Here is a 20,048-nt window from a genome sequence, read left to right on the forward strand (position 1 = left end):
GAGAATAGTAAATAGATAAGGGATGAAAAGGTTTTTCTAGAAGTTTATTCTAGTGTTCTTATTCTTGTTGTTTGTCAATAAACTTTCTTTATTCCTTTTAAGTTTTATACCTGTTTTGCCCTTATTCTAATCCATATCTCACAGCAAGAAATAAGTAATTTTCTTAGTTATTGGTTTTAAACCACGACAATGACTAAAGTTCAGAAAAAATTTCACTAACAACATAATGGAGCTATATTGTCATAAACCCAGAAATGCATCAGCCCCACTTTGGATGTGTTGCCCATCCCTGAGGCTGGCAGGGAACTGAATATCAACATACAATTCATGAGCTACCAGGAACTACATGGTTTGTCATATGCATTTCTATTTCACTGTTCAGAAACCACCAAGAGCTCTCCAAACACCTCCATTTACCTCTTATCCCTCTCTAATGTGGTCACAATCCTTTAGTAGTTTATTTTTGATAATAACACTTTTTGGGAATATTTCTAGTGAGAGGTCAGGACAACATACACACAGGAAAACATCAGAATTATTATTCTAACAAAAATTTAATACTTTATGAATAAATTAACTTAATGGAAAAGAAATGTTCTAAAGAGACCGATGCTTTACACAGCAGACTCTACACATGGATTCAACTACAGCAACTCATAGAAGCAGTTGGGAGAAAAGTGTTAAGTCTGGAGCTTTTTTATGATGCACAGAAAAACAAATCTGACTTCAGTGCAGATGTTGACTGTGCAGCACACAGTCTACTACAGAACCTTTTTAACAATAACCTTAAATTCCTGCTGGCATTAAATGGAAAAATCTAACAACTATAAACAGAAAAAGACAAATGCCACACAAAAGCTCCTTGACAGCACTACAACAGCAAAGTTGAAGGCAAAGAGTTGGAAATCCCAATCTCTGAAAGTTTATTATTTCTGACACCAGCTGACATTCTGTTAAAACATCAGTATAGATGCATACTAACTATGGAATTAGGCATACAGAAAGTACCTGGAGAGTCTTTTGGCATAACAGAATGCTTTACTAGTCTTTTATTCTATATCGTCCAAACAATAGCTATGATATTCTATGGTCTATTTGAAATGTTCCTCTAAGTTGTCTTTTTATCCTTTCTTTTTTTTTTTTTTATTTTTACTTTTGATGAGGTGGAAAATATAAAATGTTTTTTTTGGAGCGTTTGTTGTTGTTTGTGTTTTATGAGGGGAGGTTTGGTTTCTTAAAGCAACTCCTTCATAAAGGACTATCAGGGAAGTTTCTTTGATTTTTCTCAACAACACAAACTAACCTTACCAATAGAAAGGTGTTGCCATCACATATTTCATTTTTATCAGTTTTTAGCTCAGATAATCTAGACAACACTTTGTCCTTAGTTACTTCACCATCAAATTCAGCCAAGGGGTAAACTCCACAGAAAAGTGCAGATGCTATCAGAAAAACAGAGGGAATGAGATGGAAAGGAGAAAAATTTTAAAAGGAAAGAAAAATGCTGAAAGGTATAAAAATAAAGAAGAAAGATGGAAAACTCTCCACATTCACAACTTAGCTAACCCATCATGAAAAAATTTATCCATATTCAACTCTAGCAGTATCATGGTTTCCAGGTCTTCGATCTCCACAAGAATTTGTCTTCATGTTCAAGATTCCTCCCTCAGCAGCAAGTGCAGCAATGCTGCCAGTCTTGGAAAGAGGAGCTGCAGTCCTGGGGGCAGTGCCAAAGCACAAGAATCCACAGACATGTTTAGGGAGCACCAGATTCCATTCACAAATGGGCTGAGAAGGGCTCTCAAAAGGTAACTACACAGAGACCCCTTCCTGTTATTGCTGAAACAAAATATTTTCCCCCTTGTTTTCTCACTAAAATCTTCTGTATCAGCATATGCAAAAGCAAAAAACTTGCACTTTATAATTTTTCTCCAGCAAGGCAGGAAGTGAGTGGTGCAACTTCATCATCCAGTGGTTGCATAAGGCCTGGATGGATGAGCAGTAAATAGAAATTTTGCTGTTCTTTATTCTACCTAGAGACACAGGAACTGTGCTACCATCACTGAGCCATCATATCTGAAAGGGCTGGTCCCCAAAGGTGCACTCTGGCAAGATTACAAACTGCTCATCCAGAGGAAAGTGTTTCTTAGTCTGGAAGTGTCATTAGAGATAAACTGCTCCTAAACTCATGGGTAAGCAGGTATTCTGAGAGTAATGTGTATTTACCACCTGGCTTATCCATGCAAAATTTGGACCATATTGGGTTTGCTTCCTCTGTTTCTCACCGAATGAAAAATAATTACATAAAAGAATATTTGTCTCTGAGCATCTCCATAAATTAACAGGAAAAATTCTCAAAGTAATTGAGGTTGGAAGCCATAATTGAATTCAAAACATTTCTACCAATCTGTGATTCTTTACAAGACAAGTGATGTTATCTTTTCAAGGCTTACTGGATTCAGCACTCTGCCTCTCTAGTACATTGCTACATTCGGAAAAGCAGCTGGTGATAAACATGCAGCACTTCTTCAGTTTAATAATAAGTGTATAGAACCTAATGATTTTGGCAAGCTTTTAACATTTTATTACAGGCAATGTGTTTGCAGCAATGTGTAACACAGCAATAACAAAGAAAACAAAACTGTCTGTTGCTCCAAATGTTTACAGAGTGCAGATGCACAAGCTCTTTGCAAATCTGATATAGGTAGGGCATAAATCAACCTCTTCCACTTACACTCCACAAAGTTTATCTTCAAAGCAAGTAATGAACTGAATATACTGTGGGAAAGATCTCTTCCACCAGAAAAAAAAGAAGTTTTACTGCCACACCAGATTCTCTTTCAAAGGGACTTATGAGCTCTCCAAGCTAATGGTGTATAATTAGGAGATACTGGAAAAATGATGCCAACTGTCCTTTGAGGTTTTACTGGTTTCTCTCAGAGAGCTTTGAAGCCTCACTCCAGTTGAAAGACTGGTGCTGTTCTGTAAATGCACTGTGAGAATCAGATGTAAATGCCTCAACATCCTTCTCAGGACTCTACTTCAGTCCCTTTCCTCAGGTTCATGGTGATTTCTACCCGAGTTCAGAAGCTGAAGACTGCACAGTGACAGGAGGGACAGCTGCTTGAAAGACCAGACTTACAGACTTATTCCTGAAGGTTCAGTCTTTTTCTACTACATCATTAATGTGTAATAAAAATATTCCCCAGGAATGCAAAGCCACTTCTGGACATTAATAGCTTCACCATACAAAGATGTAAAGTTACCAGAAATTGCTACAGTATTTAAAAGTTTTCTAACACTTGTTTAAACTCTTTGAGGTGTGTTATGCCCCTTACTAACAAATGATGTGTTTCTATTATCAGTAAGTTCTCTGAAACTCTCTAAATGGAGATGTTAACCAGAACATCACTTCATCTGACTCACCAGTGCCCTCCAAGGGGCGAGACCCAGAGGGATTCTGAATGCAGGCACTGGGGGAACCAAAGGGCACAGGGTCTGCAACACTGTGTTCCCATCTCTTTGATCAGCTAAGGTATTTAGTTCTCTTGTCTACATTTTCTACACTTTCCTTCTCAATGAACCATTCAAACATTTAATATTGTATTCATAGCAAAAGAACAGGGAAACAAAACAGTGGTTCACTTTCTACAGAGCTCCTCACATTTAAAAAGCATGTCATTCTGCTAAAGAGAAACATAAAATATTTTATTGATATCTTTTTCTCCTAAGCAAATTCACTTGAATCATTCACAATTCTGTCATTTTGTGATTTTTACACTTTTACTGCATCCTTTCAAAATGAAAATAGAATGAGTATGAAACTTGTCTAGTTCATGATCATGCAGAAAGCATAATGGCACTTTGGTATGGCTACAGAAACCTTCCAGAACCATGAAAATATTAAGACCAGTTGAGAGTTTCTATGAATTAAGTTACAAATTGTACCAAAAAGAATTGTTTTCTGTTATAATATTATGATTCTGTTACTTCAAATAGTGGCTTTTCTTTCTCTTGGTTAAGCTACTCTGCTGTTGCTGCTGGTGAGACAAAAAAAAAAAACCAAAGAAAAAAGGAAAAAAAAAGGCAATTCCTTGTTTAAAGTCACCCAGATGGCATCAGAAATGAGAGACCCTTTCGTTTCTGACATCCACACCCTATCTGGTCTTAGGAAGGTTTTTTTACCACAGGTGGTGGTGCGGGACTTTTTCAAAATAGATGTCAACTTTCCTAAGCAGGCACTGGTCCCAGTATTAGATAAATATGAGTCTTTCAAAGATTCCTGCAGGAATTTCTAATGGCAAACAAACTTAAGTGCTAAAATAAGTGGTCTTAAGACTCTTTTTTCCTGTGAGCATTTAGTCTGGCAAAAGCCCAGCCAGTGCAAGAGAACTCGGGAAGCGACACAAGGACACCTGAAATTGCCACACTTAACATTCACATGAATATTTATGGGAGTGTTTCGCACTATTGACTCTGCTCTCGTTACTAAACATAATCAATTTAAGTTAATTAGTACTAGTATACTTTTGGGATGTGGAAGATCAAAATATTGTTTTGCTATTATTGCTAATTAATAGTTTTCTATGGCTGCAAAGAGTAGCTACCTTGATTCTTATTTTAAATATAAGTTTTAACAAAGCACAGGGAGCAAACTTTTCCATTCTTAGGTCAAATTAGAAAAGTAAGATTATGGAAAAATTACCTTGTTGAAAAGCACCCCATATATTTATACATCCACTTATGGTATGCTTATTCCCTCAATTAACCTGTAGGGTTAAGAACAAAGAAGCAGGAAAGAAAAAAGTGTCATTTATTGAACTTAGAGTTTTCCAGTATATTTACTTAAGGCATAAATATTTTTGTTACCTCAGAATTTGATTTCTGTAACATTAGTGAATGCAAGTGATACTTACTGTTTAAAAGAAAACAAAACCTCAAAGGGAACTGACTGATTTTCCCTTTAGTTAGAACATTCCTGCTGAACACTGGGCCAGGCCATTTTAAAATTAAACATTTTCATTTTTCATTTTAAATACACACTAAGAAAATTGCATTTTGAATAGAGAATTATTTTAACTTCAGTTCAAATTTCATTGCCCATCCCAATACCCCTGTAGTGAAATTTCCTCCAGGACACTTCAGAGAGTGAGTGAATATGTAGTGAAAGCTCGGGATTCAAGTGTTCCTTCACTTACTGCATAAAATGGCTAAAAAAATACTATTGCAGACTGAGAACAAAATTGCAGAGGTTCATAACTATGTCTAGCCAACCCATATGTCAATAAAGGGCAACAAAGGATCCTTCCCAGTGTTTGCCAAGCAGTGCCCAGCAACATTATCCAGCAGCCATTTAAAAATAAAAGCTTCTATTAAAGCCCATGAAAAAGCAGCTTGCTTTGTTCCATTTTTCATCATGGCCCAACATTACTCAGCTTTACTCATTATTTCTCTTTCAAATCCAAGGAGGGAGAGTCTGAAGAAGCAAACAATGTTTGAAAGAGTGGTTAGAATGCCAGAGAGTTGCAAACTTAACTGCAGAACCTTGCACCTTGCTTTTGCCACTGCAAAAATTTTATAATAAAACACTTCTAAGAGATTTTTCAGGTAAGTAATTGCCCTGATATCAGTGGATGTTCTCTAATTGAAGTGCTGATGTGCTCCAGCATTTTACTGAAGGAAGATCTGAGCTACCATATGCAATGTATACATTAAACTTCTTAAACATGAATTGTAAGAAAACACACATTTGTGAAAAGCAATTGACATTTTACACCATTAGTAACTTCAAATTAATTTTTAGAAATCTTCCAAGCATTAAATTATATGTTATCTAATTATTGTCCGTTATTATTTGCATAAATGAATTTTCATTTTCTTCAATACAATTGCTAAGATACTCAAGGTCAGTGATGTGTTTTGTGTTCCCAGATAGAATACAAAATAATTACTGCACAGTCTACAGCGTCTTGGTCTTCAGCAGAAATACAATGTTCTGAAACATACACAAAATTATAATTCCTATTAACCAAAAAGTCCCCAGCTTTCCCCCTTTTCTTTTCTGTTCATAACTATACACTGTGAAAGTGGAAATGTGCTTAGGAGCTGATTGCACCAACTTCTTGAAACTCTCTTGTCCCTAGGGAGGGCAAAAACAATCACCTCTGATATTTAAGTACAAGTATTGTTACAACACCTTTCTTGAAAACAAAGAGGTCTGCAGGAGTTCAAGGCCTGGCTGAGAAACAGGATGGGAAAAGGACACAAAGGGAAAAATCCAAACCAAGCCACACACTGGAACTCAACAGAGACATTCTTGCAGCTCTGGGTGCAGTGGGTGCTCCAGGGTAGTTATTCTACTCCCTTCATTCCACTGCCATAAAATGTAAATAATCTTGGCAACTCTGGACTGATACATGATGAAGTACTGCCCACCTCCTTCTGGTTTTGTCTTTAACACCCACATACTTGAAATAGTTCCTGTTAACTTCTCTAAAAGGTAGCAAATGCCCCCAAAATGTTGCTGTGAGGTTTGTATGTGGGGATCTTGCAGGATTAGGCTTTAAATCTATGAGGAGAAATTGCAGAATAGGTTCTGTTGCAGATGACGTTTTGCAAACACTGGACACCCTGCTTAGCTCCACTTCCCTACAGCATCCACCACAGGGAACACCCCTGTTATCCAAGTACTTGAAAGACACAGGACCTTAGCCCAAAAAGCAATTTAAAACTCAAGTAACAACATTTTCATATTCTATTTATTATCACTGGCCTTTAGTCCTAACAGAATTTTTCTGCTTCACCTTTGATAGTCATGGTCTTTTCTTGCTGTAACCCTGCAGTGTTATACCTATTTAAATCCTCTGAATGTCATGGTAAATGACTACTCTATAATGCTGCTTTCTTAACATATTTTCAGGCATATATATTACAGAATAAGCTAAACATTAATCATGGCCTAATCTTTTAATTCACTTTGAAGTTCAAATTTAGTCTCCAAAACACAGTCATTTTATAGAACACCTACAATTTCTGTATATCAACCAACATAAAGTGGGAATTATTTGAAAATATGCATTTTTCCCAGTGTAATTTTCAAATTACATTAGCACATTTTTGCTGCTACCCAAGAAGAAGTAGCAGTATTATACATTCAGAAAAGAGAAAATGTCATCTAATGACTGTATTACTTCAGGCTTCATTCATCAGCCATTTCTGGCTATCATCATTGAGATTATTACCTTGGCATTTTTTTGGCCAAGGACAAGAGTGCTAATTCTAAGTCCTTTGACAGGCAGCATCTGAAAAATAGAAAGCAATAATATCTCCTGGTAGATTTGCTGATAAAATATCTGACATAATTATGTTTTTAACTGGAGGGAATCAAAATGTCTGGTATTCTAGGTCAGGATGATAGAATTTCACAAATAAGAGGGGAAGAAAAAATTTCAATCTTAAATCTGCCATAGATGATTAAATTCCACGTAAATCTCACAAAGACATGAGAGCTGTGACTTCATCCACCAAGGTGACCAGATCCTGAGCAGCTGCATCCCACAGCAAACTGCAGCACACAGGGGTTTCCTGAGCTGGGGAAAAACAGAGGAGCACCAGGATCCACTCTGAGCCAGCAGATCCTACAGCCCATGGCCACACAGAAGGGAGAGGGCCATGCTGGGAGAAATGGGCTGAAAGCAGGAGGATGCTGAGTATTTTAAAGTGCTCAAGTGACCTTGCAGCTGAGGATCACCCTTGATAAACAGCCACCAGTGATCCTCGAGCATGGACAAGTTGCTGTGGTGCCTTTGTCTCCACTCTGCTCCTCTGCCCAGGTGTTCCTTCAGGAATCTGCCAGTTAGTGAGGTAAAGAAAATAAATTACCAACATTCCAAGGATGTCTTATCTCTAAACTTCAACAAAACACTGTTCTGCATCTATTTCTACTTCGAAATATGTGGATAGAGAACAGCATGGTATTTTTGGTGAACAAAGCTATGTATGGGAAATATCATGACTGTGCCCTTGTCATTGCCTGTCGCTTCCAGCTTTTGTTGATCATGAGCTGCAATTACTGAAGGATCACTGTGAGCTATTCATACCAGAAGGATGCTGTTAACTCCTGCTTCAGTCATCTAACCTCTGACTGAGGCAGCTTTGAGCCAGTACTTGGACATCAATGACTCTGAGAAGGCCAGAGCTTTCTCTTTTTATGTACATGTACATTAAAATGTCAATACTGTAAACAAACTGCTTATTAAAAACCCAGGCACGCCCATCACAGTAAGGTCATTACAAAGGAGCAGTCAAATATATTGACCTAATATCTGAGCTCTCCAATATCCAACTTATAAAATATGAACTTGGGAACAGAAATATTAATGGGACCACACAGGACAGTTTCATCTGCATGGGTCAAAAGGGAGCTATTAAGGTTTTTGCATACTCATGAGTCTTCCTCCTCTGTGGATGTGGAATGTTTGACTTTGAGTTTGCCTACAGAAACACGTCTGCAAGATCACAGCCTAAAATAACTTCTGGGAGCTGCGAGGCTTTTCTTGCACCAAGAGCCAGGGCTGGAACAGGAGCTCAGCAGACAGATGCTGAGCAGCAGTGGCTGTGCTATGCAAAGGTGCCACATACGATCTGAAAACATGCTCTGGTGTCAACCTCTTTTGGAAACACAAATGCTTTCCCATCCCTGTGAGCTTTAACATTCCACAGCTTATTGGTCATAAAACTTTCTTTGGGTAGGTAATTTGTGCTCCACCAATATTAGAAAAAGAATAGGACAACTTTTATAAATAAGCAGATGTTGTTCGTTTTTTATTTCTCTCCTGCCAAGAACTGATTTACTGTAAATTCCTTCCATCTGGCAGGAAGCTAATCTGAATATGAATCAATCTATTCAGAAATAACTTCAAAAATTTCAGGCATTCATAAAAGGGCTTTTCCTGTACAATACCCTTTTCCAGTCATTCTACTCAGACAAGTAAGCTTTTCAAAGCAAATCAAGCTGAAATATCTTCAGAGACTTCTTCAACTTGAATTTTTTTATCTATCACTATAGTATGAACTTACTTTGATTTTTCTGCTGTCCATAAACAAATATTTTCAAGGAAGTAAAGCAGAGTATTCCAAAAAATTTGGGATAGGAGGGAAATAATAATTGTCTATATTCAAAACATATAAAAATAATATGCAACAAGACTGTCTTAAAATTGAATTTTAAATATTAGTTTTACAGTTCTGGCCCTTATTTTTCAAGTGCTCTCTTCCATCACTGAAAGAGACAGATAAGTAAATATATATACACCCTTTCTTTAACAAGAGCAGTTCAGAAATAGCTTCCAAAAATAAAATAATGCTATAACTAAGGTTTAGCTGCCAGAACTGTGTAAGTTACATTAGTACAAAGTCAGCAGAAAAATCTTGTCTACAGAACCTGAGAATGATGAATAGATGCCTGTCTAATGAGAAAACACAGAACTGAACCAGCAAAACACCCTCCCCTAATTATCTGTAAAAGCACTATATTTTTTTTTTAAAGTCAGTAACTGCAGTTAATCAGAGAAACAACAATATGTTTCTTGTTGGGAAGAACTTCAAATCAGGGTAAAATACCTATACTTAGGAAAGTACCTAAGGTACTTAGGTAAAATACTATACTTAAATACATATATATTATAGGTATGTGCTCAATATTCACTAAAGATTTAATTCAATTTATATTCCTATCAAGGCCTTTAGCTTCCCATTCAGGAAAAAGCTAAATGTACCATCCATTGTGACTGGGAAAAGCATGTGTTAAAATTTTAATAGTTTAACTTCTTATACTTAAATCTGAACAGCTGCTTAAACATAATGAAGTACTAAGGCTAAAGCAATCAGCATCAAATTCTGAGCTTGGGGGGAATAATGGAAAACAGAAAATAAATGTATTCCTGAGGACTGATAAGTGCATCCCATTCTAAACAGAAAGAGCAAATATAAAAGAACTAAAAAAAGAAGGAGAAAAAAAAGAAAGGACTTAAAGGGTAGAAGAGTTGCAGAACCCAAATGGGCAACAAAAAGGAAATGCTGATGAAATGAACAGAGCTCCTAGATAGCTTCAGTATTGTGAGGGAGGAATGTGCTCACAGCAGGAATAAAAAGACATCTGAATGAGAGTGGATTGAGTGAGGGATGGAGGCAGGGGAGGTGGCTGCCCTTCCATTATCCTGAGCCAGTGATCTGAGCTCACATCATAGGCCTGAGCAAAAGGCTGCACCTTGCAGTGTGGGGAACAGAGGGACCAGTCACAAGGAGATCACAGAACTGGAAAGCACCACAGAATGTTTTTAGTGGTTTAAAGTTTGGAAATAAATTATTGAGAGGACCCAGAAAGGACAGGAGTTAAAAGAATTAGATGTAGAAATAACCTCCCTGTTATGCACACCAGAGCTGCAGCAGTGGGGACAGGGATGGTTTTGTACCTCCTTCTGTCCAGCAGAAGAAATCCTGCAAGGAGCTGAGAGATTCTCCAGGTGATTAGGATGCTCCTGCTTTGAAAGGCACTTGAATTGTGTCTGCTTTAAAGACAGCAATGGAGCAAAATATTTTGCTCAGCTGGTTTTTGGCTCCAACTCAAAAAAAGTCATTTTTACAGACTTGGGAGAATATTTACTTAGTGCATTGGAAAAGCAAAAGAAAAAAGACCAGAGTGCTCACTCAGTCTTGTAGTTAGAAGATTTAAACCATCGAGGTTATAGAATCCATCCTGTGACAACTCCTCTGTGACTTTTCTTCACGTGCATTTTGTGACACATCTCCAAAGGCCTCTGCATTCATTTCTCCCAGACCCCATCCTCACTTGATGAGAGTTTGGCATCCTCAACCTGGAGAGAGCAATTTGTGCCCGAGTGCCCCTCTCCCTGTAACCATCTCCCACTGTCCAAGAAACGCAGCAGGGCAGGGAGCAGAGGTCACACAGCACAACTCTGAGCATAACCAGCCTTGAACAGGACTTTACAATTTTGTGCTGGAATTTCCAGGCTAATGATTGAATTTAATACAAGAATATTTGCACTCTCTTTTTGTACAGGACAATTGGCACCCTGAGCTGCTCCTGATTTCCATGAGAAACACTTTGTACTGTCTCACTCCACAGTTTTATCAGATATTCACCTCATCTATGATTCACCTGCAGTTTTCAAATATTTTGTTAATTAAAATCTAAGAAAAGCATGCTTGCAGAATGTAAAACAAAAAATCCACTCATAAAAAGTGGCAAAATGGAATCCCCTCTCCCATTAGTAACTGCATGCAGTGAAAAGAAGTACACTACAAAATCTCTGATGAAATATATAAAGGAGATATTTTCATTTAATTATTTCATTAGTGTAATACAGGTTTTATTACAAGTACTTTACTGCATTTCACCTAGAGGTTTCATGTGTGCAAAATGGATTAATTACTTATTAGATTTTTGTATAACTGAAGATAGTATATAACTTTAGAGGAAAATCCAGAGGTAAACTAATCTAAATTGCAAACCATATCACTCAAGAGCTCCTTAAAATACAGCATAAATTCTGATTGTTCTAATGAAAGCACTGTATAAAGTCATGACCTTAACAGCCAGATAGGGTGTTCCCTTCATTATTTCATTTGCTTTAGATGATACTCTGAAAAAAATGAAAAATCTACTTGGATTATAATGAGAGTAGTCTAGATTAGGTAGCAATTTTCACTAAAAAAATAAAAATAACAAAAGCGTGAACAGAAACCAACTATTGTTGCATTGTCTAATTACACAAAGTTTTCAGAAGGAAAACAGAAATCATATTTTAATATAAACTTTACAGCAAAAGGATATTGTTATGTTTTATAAATCATAATAGTAATTCAGTAATTATTCCTAGTACATATCCCTAAAATTTTAAGCTGAAGAGCAGTTTTCCTTGTAAAACAGGACTGGTACATTCAATCTGCTCACATACTTACCCAATTTAAAGATTGCTCTAGTCAGTTAAAAATAATATCAGAATTCTAAACATCTAGATGCAGCTGTGGCCACACTAAACTACAAACATCATGAAGCAGATGTGGGTTATTTGTTCTGGAATGTAATTCAGCACAGTTATACTTACATGGTATAGCCCCCATATGGCACCACTGCTTTTTCCTGTGCATCTCTGCATTTTCAAGCAGACAGCTAAGCTCTCTTATCCTTGCTCTTCTCTTAGTCCTTGAACACCTTCAATTTTCCCAGTTGCACTGCAAGACCTCTGAATCCCTGCCAACAATTTATGAAACAGTGGAATGCTAAACACTTGCTGATTTTGATTAAGCTCCTCTCCAGCAAGAAAGTAAACATGGTAATCACGTTCAAATATGCCATGTTTGAAAAACACCCATCACTCTGAGGCAACACCTCTTCCCAAAACAACTAAAAGAGTTTGACTGTGATAGTCAACACCTTCAAAAAGCAGCAACAGCTTTTTGGGAGAAGCAGCTTTGCTCCTATTGCAGTGGCTGCTGTGTAACCTGAAGTTGCACTTCCCACTCCATCCAGGACACCTCATCCCCTTCAGCTGGCAGAGCTGTTGATTTATCAGAGGCAATCTCAAATTGTAACTCTTCTAAAAGATACAAGCTACAATGTCAAGATAAGAATTTTTGGGTTTTAGTACATTCACACTTATATTAAAAATAAAGTTATTGAAAAGTCTGTAAAATAGGGAGCTTTAATTAGTGCTTCAAAATTTTCCTTCCAGGCAGCAAATCATACCAGCTCTTGCAGCAGCTAACATATCAACTGCCCTGTTACTCTGCTGAGCAGGACAACTTGCACAACTTACCTCTTCAGTCACATCAGAGGCTAACACTTTGTTAAGCAGCGTAACATATCTTTGGATTCACTCACAGGTCCTTCCTTCCTATTTAAATCAAGTATTTCCTGGTCATTTCTCCCTCTTCATTTCACAGGGAGCACACACAGCCCTTTCAAGTTTTACATTTACTGAATGGCCCTGAAAAACAGAAATACAAGTTCTGTTTCACTACCACCCCTCAGGAGTTTGGAAGTTAATTTAAGGTGAGATATGCAAGGGGTAGAGTGATGAACAAGTAGGATGAGAGGCAAAGCACATGAAAGGAGCAGATTGTTACAAAGACCAGCTGTGCATACAATTGATTATCTGTATTTTTAAAGACAAATTTAAACTAGGAACTTGTTGAAGTAATAAAATAAAGGCCTTAAGATTTGATACTGTATAATCAACTGAAAAATGTTTCATCCCCTACATTACAAATGATAATTGCACAGTTCTGTGAGCTCTGGAAGAATCACTGTCATTCAGCATGGGGCTTCAGACAGTGCAATTGATTCTCCGTACCCAGGAAATTATCTCTCTATTCTTGACAATGCACTATAAGAGCACCACATTTTTTTCTGCCTCTCAGTCTCCATAACTAACTCTTCACCCAGCCCACTAAAATACATTTTGGAATGGGGAATTTGGGTCTCATCAATACCTAAATTATGGATGAAGCTGATTTTGAGTAATACTGTTCTGAGTATCTCAACAATCAGGAACGTAAGTTTGCATCCAGGAAGAGATTCATGAACAGAAGACTTTTCTGAAGTACTCTCTTATAAACTCTTCTGTAAACAAGAAAATGTCTAAAGCTCTTGAGAAAAAGCTTTCTTTTGCAGAACTAAAGTGGCACAGGAAGGAGATCACATAGAATGGGTGCCTGTGACAGAAGGAAAACAAGATGCCACAACTACTTCTTCCTTAGTAAAATACAAACAGAACTAGGGGAAACACAAATATGTTTTACTCTAATAATAGCTCTAAGAGCTGGGAAAATGGTTTATACATGTAGCAGTATGAGTTGCAAGAACTACTGTGATAAATATTTCAAATTCCTGATAGCTTTGCAAACGGACCTGTCATGCAAATATGACAGGTTTTCTTCAGCCTCATTATAAATTCATCTTTTAATGAGACTGTAATTCTAGTGAAGTGGGCATAACATGTATCTAGAATGGGAAAGTTAAAGATCAGGTTATTTAAATACTTATAGTCTTCATTTTAAATTTCATTAGCTAACCAGGTCTTTTTATGAAAACATTAAAAAAAAAAGGCAGCACCACGAAAGAATGTAATACATTGGCCTTTTGTTTGGACAAATGGACATTTTCATGTTAGAGAGATTTTAAACATTGTTTTATCCCCTTGCAGAACTGTCATTGAAAGGCCTAAAGGAACATTTTACATAATTGAGGGAAAAAAAGACAAAGTGAAAAGTGGATGCACATGGAAAAGTGAAAGAACCAAAATAAAAAGCACTTCTTAACAATCAAGGCAAAGAAGGAAAATCTTCCTATTGCTGTAATCTTCTATGTTATTTTCAATAATGTTTAGTAAGCATAGATCAGACCCAAGCCTAATGTTCCTATTATTATAATGAGTAACTAACTTTAGGAGGAAATGCTGTCTTACAGTGCCCAGAAACTACTAGTGGTGTGATTTATCCCTAGCTGTTTGGGAACTTTTCTATGTGGTTTTACTGAAGAAAACTCATTGCATATATTATGACACATTACCCATCAGAGCACCTCAGAGTTACACTCCACCATAGCTGTAGTGCCAGTACTCCAAATAAAAATAAGTGGAATATCTAACAATTAGACTGTGTTTTCTTTGCAATCACGGCAAACACGCTTTGCAATGCATTTAAACAGACTGCATTGCAGTTGCTCTCAATAATACAAATGCTTCCAAATACAAACTATCACTGAAAAACATGCAAATAAGAAAAAATATCACAGAAATAAAGACAAAGTTCAAAACCTAATGAAGAAAACAAGAATTTCTCTTGCAAATATATGAAGAGACAGGAAGTACAAGTATTTTACATTCAAGCAGGGTAACTCTACCTTGCACTGACCTTAAAAGATATAAGCAGACCAGTAAAAGTATAAGGGGGAAAAACATACCTTAATTAGATTTAGCCTTAATGAAGGGTGACTGAATTTAATCAAAGTCATGGAGAGCACACCATGAACATTCTTTATCCAAAATTATCTTTTCTTTCCTCATATGCATCCATAATATAGATTAAATCCTCATAGGATAAAAATACCCTTCAGGCCTAAAGAACCGAATGTCACTTCAAGTAATTTCCCTAACCTGGCTCAGTTTCAGAATCTTTTCCTTACACAGAATTTGGCTGTGTTTCTAAAGTGCTATCTCAGAGAGGACTGTGGGGGTTCATCAACACTTTCAGACAATGTGAACCATTCACATTCAGAAAACTCAAAATGCATTTTCTGTGTATCTACCTGTCATTTCCTTTATGCACTTGGTGTGTGCATTCATTCCTATTATGATGTTAATCCACCAGCATCCAGCCCAAGTGACATCTTGAACAGAACTCAAACAAAAATATTAGCATTATTTCCCAAATACACTAAATTGTACAGTTTCACAGCTCCAGGATTGCAAGAGCATGTCTGCTTTGGTAGGGTGGAAATCAACAAGAGATGAATACTGAAATCTAAAATTATTCACTAGATGCACATACTTTAATTGGAAATATGTTTCTCTCATGAATAACAAGTGGTTTTCTTCCCCATCATAGTTTGTCCAATCCTAGCATGGGAAGAGGGTTCTCTTGTAAGATCCTTAAAATCTTCCAAAGGAAATAGTGTCCAAGAGTGTGTTTTCAATATGTCTGAAACCTGGGTTAGAATAAAGAAATGCACAATTTTCAGAATTGCATTCAAACAGGATATCTATTGCTGCATTTAGAGAGAAATTGCAGTCAGAAATCTCAGAGGAGACTGAAGAAAATGACTGGACTGTGGAGAGCGAAACTAATAATATTGAGCAACTTTATATATGTCTAGAGTTAGCTGAAGATTTATTTTAAACTGTATGGTTGTCTTATTTCTCATGTGAGGCAGAATTATGAATACTTTATTGTTTTGCTGCATAAACCATCTCTGTGACTTTAATATTCAGTGCTGAAATGCAGCATCAGTTAAGCAGTCCTTAGAGATAAAGAAACATATCTCTGCCCCTTTCCCAGCAGAGAGAGGACAGAACACACAGATAAAGCAGGTAAATTGAATCACTGATAGGAACAGAGAAGGCTGTGACTCCTCACACAGGTACAGGCTTTCAGGAGAAAGACACAACCTCACAGAGATCATGGGATGAGCCAGGAAGGACGAGTATCTCACCATTCTACATCAGCAGCCCAGGGACCACTGCACACAGGCATAAACTGCCCCAGAGATGCTTTAACTTGCTAAAACCCATGAAATTACATCTGCTAGAAGAATGGATGAGCAGCAGCCTGTTTCTCCCATGCAGATCCCAGGATGGAGGTACATGGCCCAGGTGTATTCAGAGCAGCAGGCAAATCTGTTCCACACAGGGAAGAAAACCTGCACTGATCTTCCTGTGCCAGGCACACTGGGTTTACTGCCAGACTCTGCTGGCAAGTGAGGAGCAGATATTCTGGTAGCCTTGCAGGAACACAGAGCTCTGCCCACAGCACAGAAAATTGAGTAGCTTTGTAGGAAAGACACTGTTACATAGCAAATACCAGAAATGTGCTCCATGCAGACAGCTGGCATTGTTAATTTATATTCTTTTTATGAGCTCTAGAAAAACAGAGTACCAGGGTGAATTCAGCAGTGAAATGGCTGCTATCCAGGTAATTTTCATGCCCACATTTCCATATAAACTCTTGTGCTTTGGCCACTTTTTTTTTTTTTTTGTAATCATTTTGATGTCTTCTCTTCTAGGGTGCTATGTTCCACATCAACTCACAATTGCTCCCTTGCCTGATCAGGGTATTCAAGATGCAGGGATCTCTCTGCACAGCTCGTGTTATGGGTATTTCATGACTGTGTGAGGATGAACCATGCTGGGACAGCTCAGCTAACTCCACCATAAGCCTCATTCCAGAACTGGAATAACTGCACAAGTACCCTGGGGTAGCACATTGGGTGTGCTGGATACACTGCACGGCTGCTAGGACCTCAGCCAGTACCTCTGCATGAAACTGGGCATCGCTCCCTGGACCTGGCAAATATCCCAGGGCTATTTTAGGGATGAATCTGAGTAGGCACACAGCAAATTGATGCTGTGTCTATCATCAAAAAGCTATGCTATATCTCAGTGCTCTCTCCTACCAGCACTGCCACAGGTGAGTTCCATGGCTGAAAAAACTCCACAAAGACAGATAAACTCTCAGATAAAGTGCTAAATTCTGGCCAGTCAGGTATGGTGGGTACAATGTGTAACTACATGTATAAAACTTCATGAACCTGGAAGTCACCCTGATTTCAGACCTACTTTACTGAAATAGATTCTAGTTCTTGCAACACTTCTACACACGGAAGAGAACAGTGTTTTACCTTAAAGCTGGCACATAAAAGACTTGTAGACAAGAATCAAGATTTTTTTGCATTGATCCTTACTCATTTCAAAAGTGAATAGCTTGTATCAAAAGATACTGCATGAATAAAGACTCTCTATTTCTTCACCATTCCTTTGCAAAGTTTACAAAAAGTAGTTTGCTTCAGCCCACCCTTTCTTTGGTGCTTTGTGCACTCACTTTATGACCTTGGGCTGCACAGTTGTTAGACATGAATACTACTTCAATATTTTTCTCAGCTAGTGCTGTTCCTAGTATTATTGCTGTAGGCTGCTTTTATGGTTGGGTTCAGGGACAAATATAGTGATAGGTGAAGTGATTTTCCACATTGACTATACCATGGAAAGGATTATCTGTAGCAATTAATTTTTTCTTCCAATAATGCATGGATGTCCCAATGAGACAGGAAAAGTAGGTCGTCTCATTATCCCAGCTGCACTGACTCAGCAGCACTCTAACCATTTTCCTAGAACTAAACCAGGCAGTGCACAGAGAAACACATACAAATTAGGGTAGAAATATCAACATTGCATAGGTCAGCAAAACCATATGGTGTTTAGATTAAACACATGCATATTCAGAAATACCAGGATCTCCAAGCTGCTTATAAAAACTCAGAGCACAGCGTAGCTTTGAAGTCCTTGCTTCCCTTTCTATAGCCTAATCTCAGGGTCCATGAGCAGTTCTGTACTGACAGCTCTGGGTACCAAAGGATTCCAGCTGCAGGCAGTGGCAGCTAGAGCTTCACTGTGTTGTCCTGCCAGCTCTGTCTGACTTGGGAATACCACCTGTCTGGATCAGAAGGTATTTCAGTCTCCCTCATTAACCCACCAGTTCCTCAGCTGAAGCTGACAACAGAATACTGCAGGGGAGGCCTTTGAGATAACAGACAATTGCAAATGTAATTATTCAAATTGCCTTGAGCTGGATTTCACACCAGATGTGAATAATGGCCCAATGGAAAGGCACTAAAGAACAATGAAAATTGAAACCCCTAGAAACCCTCCTCTTATTTTCTTGATGACTCTTTAAATTATTTTCTATGGAGTGCTATATTGCCTCTTAAATTCCTCAATTTAAAACCGATTTTATTGTGGGCCTATCACTACTCACAATCTGAAAGGCAAGCTGGTACAGAGCCATAGAATCATGGAATTCTTAGGGCTGAAAAAGACCTCTATGATCATCCAGTCCAACCATTAGCCCAGCAGCACCGTTAAACCAGATCCCCCAAAGCCACATCCATACAGCTTTTGAGCACTTCCAGACACAGTGATTCTACCTCTACCATGGACAGCTTGTTCCCATGACTGACCATCTTTTCAGAGAAGAAATTCTTCTTAACTTCCAATCTAAACCTCCCCCATGTAAGGAAGCTTCCCTGTCCAAGTATCCAGGAGCCAGCACTTGCTGAGCTAGGACCATGACCACCCCACACTCACAGCCACCAGGTTTCCTTACCAGCTCAAGCTCTGGGTTCCCACAGCAGAGTCTCAGTCACCAAGATCCTTAAAATTATTTCTTCTAGGTGCAACTAAATAATAGAATAACAACACAAGCTGGTTCCTCCCCCTTCCAAGGAGGGATCCTGAATAAAACCACCTCTGGGCTTTTATCTCCTCGGAGCAGGGGGAGTGTCACAGTCACATGAGCCACAGGTGCTCTTTCTCTTCCAAAGAAAGGCAATTCCCAGCCTCTTCTCTGGGGCCCCCAGCCACCTGCACTGGGTAAATTCCTCAGCACCTGCTGCACACTGTGCCAGTGTCCCCTGCTCTTGGCACTTGCTACCCAGAAGAGCTCCTCTCCAATCTGCTTACAACCTCCTTTTGAGGATTTGTAGAAGTGAGGAGGTCCCCCCAAGACTCCTTTTCAGAAGTCAACCACCCCAGCTCCCTCAGCTATTCCTGGTGCTCCAAACCCTTCCCCAGCTCTCTTCCCATTTCTGGCCAAGCTCCAGCCCCTCAGCATTTTTTCTGAAGTGAGGGGACCAGAACTAAGCCCAGGAAATAAAGTGCAACCTTCCAGAGGAGGGCCTGGTCAGGCAGAGGTTAGTTCTTATTACCCTGCAACTCTGAAATCCTGTTTACTGTTTTGTAGCACTCTAAGTTGTAGAACTACAAGAAAATTCCCTGTATTCCCTCGAGTTCCTTCATTGTTCCTGTTTTTAATCAGATAGAAAACAAGACTCTCTTAAACTTTCCTAAAAGGTAAAAATGTGGTTCTGGAAGGAATCTAAGTTTTGAATTTGAACCACTGTGGTTACAAAGCTCTAGCCTCAGGTATGTTGGAGCACTGGGATAGACTTTGGAAAAGATATGGCCCAGTTCTTAACATTGAGCTCCGAGTTACCTAAGCTTTCCAAAGGAGCTCAGAGCATCAGTACCTAAATTCTTAAATTCCTCTGGAAGTCACACCTGAATTCCCAAAGGAATATAATAATATGTTGTCTAGACTACCAATAACAGAAAAAGTAGCTAATGAGATGGAGGGAAGGTTTAATATAGTGCCTCTGAATTGTGGAGGTGCTCCACTCTGCTCCCAAGTTCCAGATGCAATTTCACTGTCTCAGATAAAAAAGAATGAGAAGCTGTAACTTTTCATTACTACAT

At 38.3% G+C, this 20,048-nt stretch overlaps 1 long non-coding RNA gene across 1 annotated transcript; it reads right to left on the reverse strand.

Moving 5' to 3' along the window:
* Window positions 1–4,799: 4,799 nt before the first annotated feature.
* LOC117244355 lies at window positions 4,800–18,995 on the reverse strand. The gene is made up of 4 exons (XR_004497280.1): window positions 18,901–18,995; window positions 12,840–13,010; window positions 12,129–12,274; window positions 4,800–7,848 (listed from the first exon to the last, which is right to left on the reverse strand). It is a non-coding gene; the product is annotated as an uncharacterized LOC117244355 (long non-coding RNA).
* Window positions 18,996–20,048: the final 1,053 nt, after the last annotated feature.

The sequence above is a fragment of the Parus major genome, chromosome 4A (genome assembly GCF_001522545.3).
Source record: "Parus major isolate Abel chromosome 4A, Parus_major1.1, whole genome shotgun sequence".
Classification (NCBI taxonomy): Eukaryota; Metazoa; Chordata; class Aves; order Passeriformes; family Paridae; genus Parus; species Parus major.